This window comes from Ambystoma mexicanum, chromosome 2q (assembly GCF_040938575.1).
Source record: "Ambystoma mexicanum isolate Mex_15411 chromosome 2q, UKY_AmexF1_1, whole genome shotgun sequence".
Taxonomy (NCBI): Eukaryota; Metazoa; Chordata; class Amphibia; order Caudata; family Ambystomatidae; genus Ambystoma; species Ambystoma mexicanum.
In genome coordinates, this window is record NC_090924.1 from 528909745 (window position 1) to 528921009 (window position 11265).

At 39.7% G+C, this 11265-nt stretch overlaps 1 non-coding gene across 1 annotated transcript; it reads left to right on the plus strand.

The window, feature by feature from the left end:
- The first annotated feature begins 1199 nt into the window (after nt 1–1199).
- On the plus strand, nt 1200–1390 carry LOC138570448 (U2 spliceosomal RNA). Its single transcript, XR_011303503.1, has one exon. It is a non-coding gene; the product is annotated as a U2 spliceosomal RNA (small nuclear RNA).
- The last annotated feature ends 9875 nt before the right edge of the window (nt 1391–11265 follow it).

Below are 11265 nucleotides of genomic sequence, written 5' to 3' on the forward strand. Positions count from 1 at the left end.
AGTAGAGTATCTTTAGAATTTAACAATCTGAGGTTTGGGGACTAAATGAGAGTATTTACTGAAAGTGACAAAGTGATAATTGGTCAAATTGTACATTTTCAGAAACCACACGTTCAGGTTTTGGAATAAATGTATTTATTCATTTAAAATAAAAAGGTGTTGTTTGTGGACAAAACACATATACTTTCTGAAAAATGACAAGCCAATGGTTGTGAACACCAAAAGGTTATTTACTAAGTATGAACAACTGGTATTTGAGGCTCAATTAATGTATTCATTTAAAGGGGCAATTCTCTCAGGAATTTTATTGGCCCAATGGATACAGCGAGTATTTTTGAGCAAATATCGATCGATCAGAATTTTCTTTTCAAATCCATTTTACCTTTGATAATCTGACATTTAGACATTCGAAGCTCAAGGGATGGAAAACACCTTCTTGTGATGATCTTATCCGTTGATCCATCACCCTAAGTTCAAGTGCCCTTGCGGCAGTAAATCTGATCATCCGCCCCTCAAGCTGACATCAATAGACGCTTACGCCCCTTTTCACAATGCTAGTGCATGTCTCATTTACACGTCCTCTGTGCGCAATCTATTGCTATGTTTCCATGGAAATGTCAAGATGCCTTTTTCATCGGTAAGAATCAACAAACCCTTTCTGATCAGACAACATTGCTGCCTTAGTGTCCGTCTATTTCATTACGAGCCTCCACAAAACGTCTTCTTGCTTTGTTCAGCAACCTACCAACAATGCCAAAGTAAACTGAAAAAGATACTTACACTAGCTCAAATGAATTTACTCTGTAAGCGCTTTCAATATCAATAATTATTACATAATTGACACATGTATTTACTAAACCGTATTTAAATTGTTTATTTACATCAGTTCTTTTTTCCATGTGCCAATGACATCTTTTCAACTTTGGGCCTATTCCTGTTGTCTTTGCACTATGGGTTTTTATAACATGTTTGTTTCTTCTCCTCGTTTTTTTTAACATGCAATTTTAAAATAAAACTCAATTCATTACTTTAATAAATAGTTTTTTTTAATTGTTCTCCCTCTGCTGATTTTCTACTTCTTCAAACCTCAATAATTATGCCATCCATTCAGACATAAATACCTCAGAAGTCTAAGAGCTGCAAAATCTGCCTGACACTCAGTACATTTTCACACAACATAGACAGAAGTTATTTGAGTTATCGCTTCTCGGCCTATTAGCTAAGATCAAGTGTAGTATCTGTTCTTATCAGTTTAATATCTGATACGTCCTCTATCTGGGGACCATATATTAAATTGGTTTTTGGAACAGGGAGATGGAATGGGAGCTTTCTCTGTACACTCTACGCTTCAACGTGGTATTGCAGCACCTCCAGGACTGGTGTACAAAAAAAAAAAAAAAAAAGAAGTTATTTGAGTTCATTATTCATAGTTTCTATGTCTACAGTAGCCTATATCTTACTGAATATCCCTGTGCAAAAGAGACTAACTCTCTCTCAGTTGAGTCCGGTCTTCCTAGTCAGAGCTGATGTGCCGCCTGTCTAGGTTAGGGGATAGGAAAAGAGACTCAACCTTCACTCACTCGCTACTTTCCTCACCACTAAAAAAAGGGGTTGCGCACAGTAGGAAGTCAAATGTATTCTTAATCCTTCCATCACGTGTGTCTTATATAATTTAAAACGAAAAACTAAAAAATCGGGTTTTGTGTATATGATTGCTGGAGGTCTACCCAATGTTTTATTTTTTCTAAACGGTCAAAATGTAAATACATAATATCGTCATATGACTTAGCCCCCACTTCACAAAATCCATTCAGACTTTGCACAAAAATTCAAGTTTGGGTCTATAATCTTTCAGAAAACTTTTCTCCACATTCGTAAAACGCCAAAAAAAGTTCTAAACCATCTAAAAATGTGGAGACCCCCCTCTAATTTTGCCCGCTCTTCAAAAAATCCCATTGAGCCTCAAGCATTATATTTTTTGTAGTGCTCATGCAATTTCCGATACGCATTATCCACATCATTTCAGGAAACTTGCACCACATAATTGATCATAATGAATGTTCCCACGCTTTAAAACAGAACATTAAATCGGCCACTCTTCACATACATAAAAGGACTGTAAAGCTCCTTTAAGAAACTTATTTTTTGCAACACATACTTATGTCTGTTGTTATCAGCAGTGCATCCCAGGGATGGAAATCATCATTCAATTGTCTTTGCCATAAGGCTCCACCATGGCACCAGCCAAACCAAACAACCCTTATTATTCATTGAACCTGCCCTGCATTCTAGTTCAGTGTCCACTAAACCATAAGAATGTAGCCAATTGCCACTGCTCATGGCGTGTAACCATGGCAAGTGTCAAAATCCATGGAGCATAGGCATCAGCCATGTTGCATTCCCCAATAAGCAAATCAGAGTAGACATTTGCGTTTGCCCAGGGTCAGGCCCACTACCCAGACACCAAATGTGTATCACTAGTTTTTCTATTTATATTCTTACACTGGAAAAATAGAACACAACACGTATTTCAAAAAACATGCCTGCAGGTCCTTGCTAATGCTGGCCGCACAGGTTTGTTGTAAGCTAGTCCACCAGTTCAGGCTGTAACCACAAGCTGAATATGTTTCCCCATTCAAACCTACTGCTTCGGCCATGCTGCATGCCACAATAAGCAAATTACAGTACACATTTCACCTTGCTACCACCCACGTCCATTGCCCATTCACCAGGTTTATATCACTATGTTGTGTACTTACTATTTATACATAACTTTAAAAAAAATACAGGACATATTTGCAAAACCATGCTTTCCAGTTCTTGCTGACCCTCCTCGTACATTTTTGCTGCAATCCCATCCAGCATTTAAACCTGTACCCACAAGCACATTTGTTTTTCCCTTTCAAACCTATCCCAATTTCAAAAAGCCTTAACAAATAGCCGGTCCCTGGTGCCCATGGCCACATTAACCCCACTGGTCGTCGCTCATGGTCATGGACATTATCCAGATTGTCCAGGTCATGACCTTATGCCATGACCCGGACAATCTGGCCACTGCTCATGGCCACAGGCTATACCTCAATCACCACAGATATGTCACTATTTTTGGTACCTACATTATGAAACTTTTGACAAAATAATCATACTTTCAGGTCCTTTCCAAAGCTCCTTACGCCGCTTTGCTGGAAATCCACCCAATGTTTTATTTTTTCAAAACCGTCAAAATTTACATACATACCATAGTCATATGACTTGGCCCCCACTTCACAAAATCCATTCAGACTTTGCACAAACATTCAAGTTTGGGTCTATAATCTTTCAGAAAACATTTCCCCACATTTGTCAAAGCGGCAAAAAAGTTTTAAGCCATCAAGAAATGTTGTGACCCCCTCTAATTTTGGCCGCTCTTCACAAAATCCCATTGATCCCCAAGCATTTTAATTTTTGTAGTGCTTCTGCAATTTCCGATATGCATCATTCACATCATTCAGGAAACTTGCACCACATAATTGATCCTAATTAATGTTCCCACACTTCAAAACAGAACATTAGATGGGCCACTCTTCTTCACATACATAAAATGACCGTAAAGCTCCTTTAAGAAACTTATTTTTTGCAACATATACTTATGTCTGTTGTTATCAGCAGTGCGTGCCAGGGATGGAAATCATCATTCAATTGCCTATGCCATAAGGCTCCACCATGGCCCCAGCCAAACCAAACAACCCCTTATTATTCATTGCACCTGCCCTGCATTCTAGTTCAGTGTCCACTAAACCATAATAATGTAACAAATGGCCACTGCTCATGGCTTGCAACCATGGCAAGTGACAAAATCAATGAAGCATAGGCATCAGCCATGTTGCATTCCCCAATAAGCAAATCAGAGTACACATTCATATTTACTGAGGGCCAGGCCAACTACTCAGACACCAAATGTATATCACTAGTTGTTCTACTTACATTCTTACACTTTAGAAAAATAAAACATACCACATTTTAAAAAACATGACTGCAGGTCCTTGCTAATGCTCGTTGCACGTGTTTGTTGTAAGCTAGCCCACCAATTCAGGCTGTGGCCACAAGCTGAATATGTTTCTCCATTCAAACCTACCACTTTGGCCATGTTGCATGCCACAATAAGCTAATTACAGTACACATTTCTCCTTGCTAAGACCCACGCCCATTGCCCATTCACCACAGTTATATCACTGTGTTGTGCACTTACTAGTTATACTTTTTTTTTAAACTCAGGACATATTTGCAAAACCATGCTTTCCAGTTCTTGCTGACCCCCTCCTACATATTTGCTGCAATCCCATCCAGCACTTCAACCTGTACCCACAAGCACATTTGTTTTTCCCTTTCAAACCTATCCCAATTTTAAAAAAACCTTGCCACATAGTCGGTCCCTTGTGCACATGCCCACTTTAACCCCACTGGTCGTCCCTCGTGGTCATGGCCATTATCCAGATTGTCTGGGTCATGACCTTGTGCCATGACCCAGACAATCTGCCCACTGCTCATGGCCACAGGCTAGACCTCAATCACCATATATATATCACTATTTGTTGTACCTACATTATAACAGTTGTCAAAAAATAATCATGCTTTCAGGTCCTTGCCAATGCTCTTTATACGACTTTGCTGGAAATCCGCCCATGTTTTATTTTTTCGAAATGGTCAAAATGTACGTCCATACAATAGTAATATGACTTAGCCCCCACTTCACAAAATCCATTCCGACTTTGCACAAACATTCAAGGTTGGGTGTATAATCTTTCTGAAAACGTGTGTCCACATTCGTAAAACGGCAAAAAAGTTATAAACCATTTAAAAATGTTGAGACCCCCCTCTAATTTTGCCCGCTCTTCACAAAATCCCACCAAACTTTGCAAAAACATTTATATCTTGATCAAAAATCTTTTTCCAACCTTTTCTGCAGATTTCATCAAATGGTGCTACATGTATAAGCCTTTACAATATTTTGGGACCTCCCCTCTAATTTTGTTTCCTCATGACAAAACAGCACCACACTTTAAAACCATTCAAAATCAGGTCTAGAATGAAATTCCTGAATTTCATGCAGTTTCATTGAGTGGCGCCAAAGTTGTAAGCCATCCAAAAACCGCTTCTCACCAACCTTGTAACACACAAATAAGCATAGATGTCCCCAAACATCTAAGATGTTCGTGGACATCACAGAATTATCCAGGACTGTGTGCCCAGTAAACTGTCATTGACAGCTGCCAGTATTTCTGTAGCAAATAACAGTACAGCAACAAGAACATTAAAACAAAAACAGTGTTTCCTATTTACAACTGTTGCACATGTAAACTTCAAATAAACGATCCCAACATTTTACAACCTCTAATTTCTGTACTAAAATAGCATTTCCTAGCACATACTGTGTTTTACATAATAGGATATTGCATAGCAATGAGCCCAAAGTTAGGGGGGCATTCCTGCATCTGATACTGCCACAAAGTCTTTATTGAAGCCCTCACAGTAGTCGGAACCTTTAACTATGGACACACTAAATATCATACCACACCAGCAAAATAAAGAATCTTTTTAAAGACAAACACATTTTTATATCACCCCAAAAATCACTTTAACGCACACCATAAGTGATTAAAAAAGCATTGTAGATAAAATCACATTTCTACTGATCTGTGATAAATCTTTTATTTTGAAAACAACAAGCATACTTCATGATTTTATATCATGCATCTTACTAAAATGTAATTTCTTTCCTGATAAACAACTTTCAATAATTATTCCCAGCCATTTTCTACATATACAGCGCAGCAGCACTTCATTGTTAACAAATACAGTAAGAAAACCACAGAGCCCCATTTTATCAAATCAAACTTTCAACACAACAATCACCAACAACTGATTAATGCCAATCATATTTTATCACAGGTAACATGAACTGCACAGTGTGAGTTCTGCATTAAAAATGAGAAAAGTATACAAAAAGGGGAGTTTCATACGTTACAAAATCAAAACCACAAAAAGAGGACTATATTATAAGAAAACTAATTAAATGGCCGACATGTTCACTGCAACATATCAAAATGAAGTACACATTAACAAATTTAACACTACCCAATTAGAAAAACCAAAACACATACAAACCCTGCTCAGCTTCAAACGTAGCCGTAGATATAGAACATGGCTACAAAGCTCACTTGTAGCCACGGGTACACATACATTTTTCTGCAAGCCCCAAATCAAACTAAATTGGCCTTGAAACCTTCAAATCAAATAACTGAACAACCAAGTATATGAAATAACATACACAAATAAAAATCTGTAATGTATCATCCACATAAAAGTATGATTATTGCACAGAAAATGTATATTTATAGACGCAGCTTTAAACATACCTGTGGCTGCAGCGGCAACAAATAAAACACAGAGTAGTATCGACGGACCTATGCACATACTTTTTTATAGCCGCAACTATACAAAAGCCCCTCTTAAATGTCTGTTGATAGCCACGGCTATCCGCAAAAATATTGATTTCAAAATTGCATTTCCACTATACCAAACTCCCAATACTGTCCCCAACATGCCTATCAGCTCCCCCTCCACTCCTCATAATCCTTCTCCACTCCCCTAGTCTCTTATAATCCCCCAAAATACTCAATGCATATAACAAGCCTCCCCACCCAAAATTTCGGACAGCCGCGACTACCACACGTCCACAAACACACGCATGTCATTTGCTCTAATATAGCTGTGTCTGCAATGGGGGAGGTGTCTATCGGCGACTAGCAATGCTGGACGCTGGGCGGCTGATCGTTAGCCACGAATACTAATAATAGCACCATCCACCAATTAGAAAGTACAACACACACACATCATACATATCCTACTCATACAAACTACTAGAAATTCAAAGTAGGAATAATTTTCCTGGAAACAGACAAATAATGCAGATATCATGGCTGCTTTCAAAACTGTGGCTGATTGGAGACAGTTGACCATTGGTTCCACATATTTCCAGAATTGTTGAGTCTGAGAAGTACAGGGCACCCAGACGTCATACTAATTCATTGTGGAGGGAATGATTTGGGGACAGTACGAGGGGTGTCCCTCACTTTAATGATGAAAAAAGACGTGGAAAAACTAATGGAACTATTTCCTCAGACCATCTTCATCTTTTCCAATCTTACTCAGAGCAAAAATGGAGATGGACCACCAGATTTAATGGTAACATTGAGAAATCACAGAGAAATGTTAATAAAGCAGATTCAGCATTCGTGAAAGACCACAACCAATTATGGATTTTGAACAACAACATACAGTTCTACATGGCCAATTTCTAATGGCATGACAGAGTACACCTAACCGATGAAGTAAATGCAGTGTTCCTTGATATCATCAAAACAGTACTCCTTATGTGCTAAAGATCTACACTAAGTGTTCCCCCAAAAAGTACTTTTAAGGACTACTTATCATATATAAATACACAAATACAAAAAATAATGACAACAATTATTTTTTATAATACCTGTGGCTACAGTTCATTGACTTTTATCATAGCCACAGTTACAAAAAGTTAGTTGAAAAGTGGACTGACTTTAACTTTTATACTACTACACAACTTTAATAATTAGTACAGAACAATAATGCTCATGTACTTATATGAAATAACTGAAAAATAATAAAATATGTAACAATAAACTAGATAGGCTAACATTCCACAGCCACACAATATAAAACCATAATTGAAAATACACGCCCTAAAATACATTCTATTGTACATCTAAAACTACACTACAATTCCTCCTTTTCATATTCATTTTGTTAAACTATTTTATTCTATTTCTCTCCAAAGTCTCACATGCTCAAAAGTCTGAAAACAGATATCCAAAAAAAAAAATACCTACCAAGTCTCTGACCATGGCCTTTGGTCATGGCCAGAGTTTTTTCACCCCGGCAACACTATACCTAAACAAAGAACTTTCAGAAAAATGTAAAACACTGACACTGCAAACTATATAGCCGCACATACTGAACTACACATACCTGCAGCTATCTGTAGTCTTTTGTAGCCTCGAATATAGCTGTGAATATCGTCAAAACAGCAGAAGAAAAAAATGATTCCCTGCCTCCCAGGCCCTCAGCAATTGCCCCCTTCATCTGTGCCACCTCCCCGCACTCACCAGATTGCCTCCTCACCTCCTCTGCCCTCTCCCTTTCTGTAATGCAGTTTGCATTGAGATGTCAGCTATTTGTGGCTATAGCCGGGCTACGGAAAGCTTTGTGCTGCAAACTCGGTCCCTATGGCCCCTCCAACTCCCTAATTTCACTCGGTACCCTCTGACCATCCCCCCACCTCTACCCTGACAACATATGCATGCTTTTTGACATACAAATAGCTTTTTACTGCGTTTCATTTTCCCATAACCTCAGCTATAGCTGTGAATATCGCTTGCATCGAGAGGAAAAACAAGATGGCAGTCGTTTCATTTCTGAAAATCATGATCCTACAATGCACCATGGGAGATATAACTATAATTTTTGTGGGGACGGGGGCACCCCCTTCCACATAAGGATTGCAAGTCAACACTTCGTGCCCAAGTTGTTTTGGACCTGCTCCAAATCCGTCCAGCGGTTTAGGCTGTGTGCTTTGGCATAAATTAAAAAAAATAAAGTTGACGCTTAATACTTTTTTCATTTTTTAACAAATCTTTTCCAAGCTTTGCAGTCTGGGGGGCTTGCAGACTTTTAATCACCTTTGAAATTGTGGGCAAATCCGTTACTCCAATCAAGGTTGACAAGAATAGAATTTTGAGGGGTTCCTATGCGTCGCCTACTCAACTTAACTATAGGGCGGTGTTAGGAGGTTTCTGGTACCTTGCAACATACTATTATTCTATTGCAACTGATCAGGCGGATGAGGTATGACACGTGATACTTTATTGAATGATGTTATTGAATGGTGATTAATGTATTGTTATTGGATATCTTAATTGCAAAAAATGAAAATCAGCTTTATAGTACAGCATATTTTTGGTGTAAATAATGTATTCTCTTTATTACTGAAGGATGTGTAACACCTAATTTGGTCTCCGCAGTGTTTTGTCGCCTTTCGAACTCGGCTCAAACACTTCCGGGTATCTACGGAACGGGCTGTAACGCTCTAGCGTTCTCTCCAGATCTCAACCGAAGGTTGACCACGCCCCCTGACTTCCGCACAGTATATCCGGATACCCAACCCGTCGCAAGACGCGTTGCTTCTCTCTTTACGACAAGCTGTACGCTGCGTAAGTTTCGCGTAGATCTCCATCTGCCTTAACCACTATTTCCTGCTCTTTACTACCACCCTCTAACGCTGTTCTCTTTTGTGTATTCTTATTGCACGCTAGAAAACCCCGCCAAGCTTGCAGACAAAGGTTCTTTCTTCATAACGAATCTTCCTCGTTCCTTTTGTGATTTCCACAGGTACACTACGCCGAGTGGTCTGTTTCTCTCCACTCACTCATTATCTCCGATGGATACTCTTATTAGTTATTCTTTGCTATTTTTGTTATCTTTACAATAGCAGTTCCGACCCCAGCCATAGCCACGGAATCAGTAGAAAACTCTACCCGGAAGTACAGGACAGGGATTTCTCTTTGTTACAATCACAAAGACAGTAAGGGAGGCACTTTTAGGTAGTAAGACAGTTTGTAACATTCTATAGGAAGGGTAACCATCTTATACTTCTTTAGCCTTATAGAATCAGGACAGAATTCCTGCTTCGTCTTGTTCCTACCTTAAGATAGACCGGATAAGACCCAGGTAATCTGTGATATCTGTTTACTTTTATTTCTCTTACTTGCACTCTTTATATTCACCAGCCTGTCACTTTGTGTATTATTTTACACAGTTTTCATTTCTACCGGTCCATTGACGATCATCTCCTTGCCTAAACAGAGGAAGTTTATTCCGGCTGATTTCAGGACTCTACGAACCCTAGCAGCCCGACACAGGGTTTTTTCCCCCATTGGGGGTTTTCCCTGGGGGTTCCTGTGCGTCCTGACTCTCGGAGTCGGAGGTATAGGGGTCTCTAGGAGGAACCTCATTGTCTTCTCTTCAACATTTTCAGATCCGGTTACCAAGCAAGTCTTGAGGTGGGTAACAACTTGTGTGATTGATACTTGAGTTTGATGAAAGAGACAAGTTTCGAAAATAGACATTACAGTAAGCAACGCCTAATTGGCCTAGAACTGAGTATCAGTTTACAAGTTGTTATTTACCATGGATCAACAGATTCAACAGTTAATAGCAGCAGTACAATCTTTGACTGCAGAGGTACAGAACCTCAAACAGGAGAATGCCAATCTACGGCAAACACAACAGAATCAGCAACAGGCCGCTCAAATTGCAGCTCAACAATCAGCTGTAAGTAGAGTCCCTCATTGTTCTGAAGTCCCTCCGGGGCCCTTGCCTGGGGGACAATGTGATGGAAATCCTCACAAGATCAAAGAGTTCCTTGATGCCTGTTCGATTCAGTTTTCTTTTAAGAATGCCTTTTTGTCACACTGCTCGCGATCGAGTGGGATGCATGATTTCCCAAATGGTGGGCCCAGCTCTTGCCTGGGCCACTCCGTTGGTTACGACTAACAACATCATTCTCGATTCCTATCCTGCTTTTTGCAACAGTGTAAAGTCAATGTTTGGAAGGCAAGAGATAAGAATAGCTGCTCAGGAACATCTGCTTGACCTTAGGCAGGGAAGTCAGGACTTATTGACATATATCACTAAATTTCGCCAAATTGCTAGTGAATCTAATTGGTCAGATGACGCCCAAGTTACTTTGTTTAGGAGGGATCTTTCGGAGGAGTTGAAGGACGAGATTTCTAGGGTCCCTCGCCCCACATCCCTTACTGAATTCATTACTTTAGTTATGCAGATAGATTATAGGTTGAAAGAAAGAAGTAGTGAAAGACGTAAGGGAAGATTTACTCGTACCTTTTCTGCTCCTGTCTCTACTAATAAGGGATCTAGTTCTGAGGAACCCATGCAGTTGGGTGCTACAGGGAGAGGTCCCCTTTCACCAGATGAGAGGGCTCGTAGAAGGTTACAGGGTCTTTGTATGTATTGTGGCTCTAATTCCCATATGGTACAAGAATGTACCGTGGCCCCTCCACGGAAGTCGGGAAATGCCAACACCCGGCCGTAGGAGGAACCACGGTCCGGGATCCTGACATAAAATTAGGTTCCTCCAATCTCTTGCAGACTTTTCAAGGCATTACTCCCTCA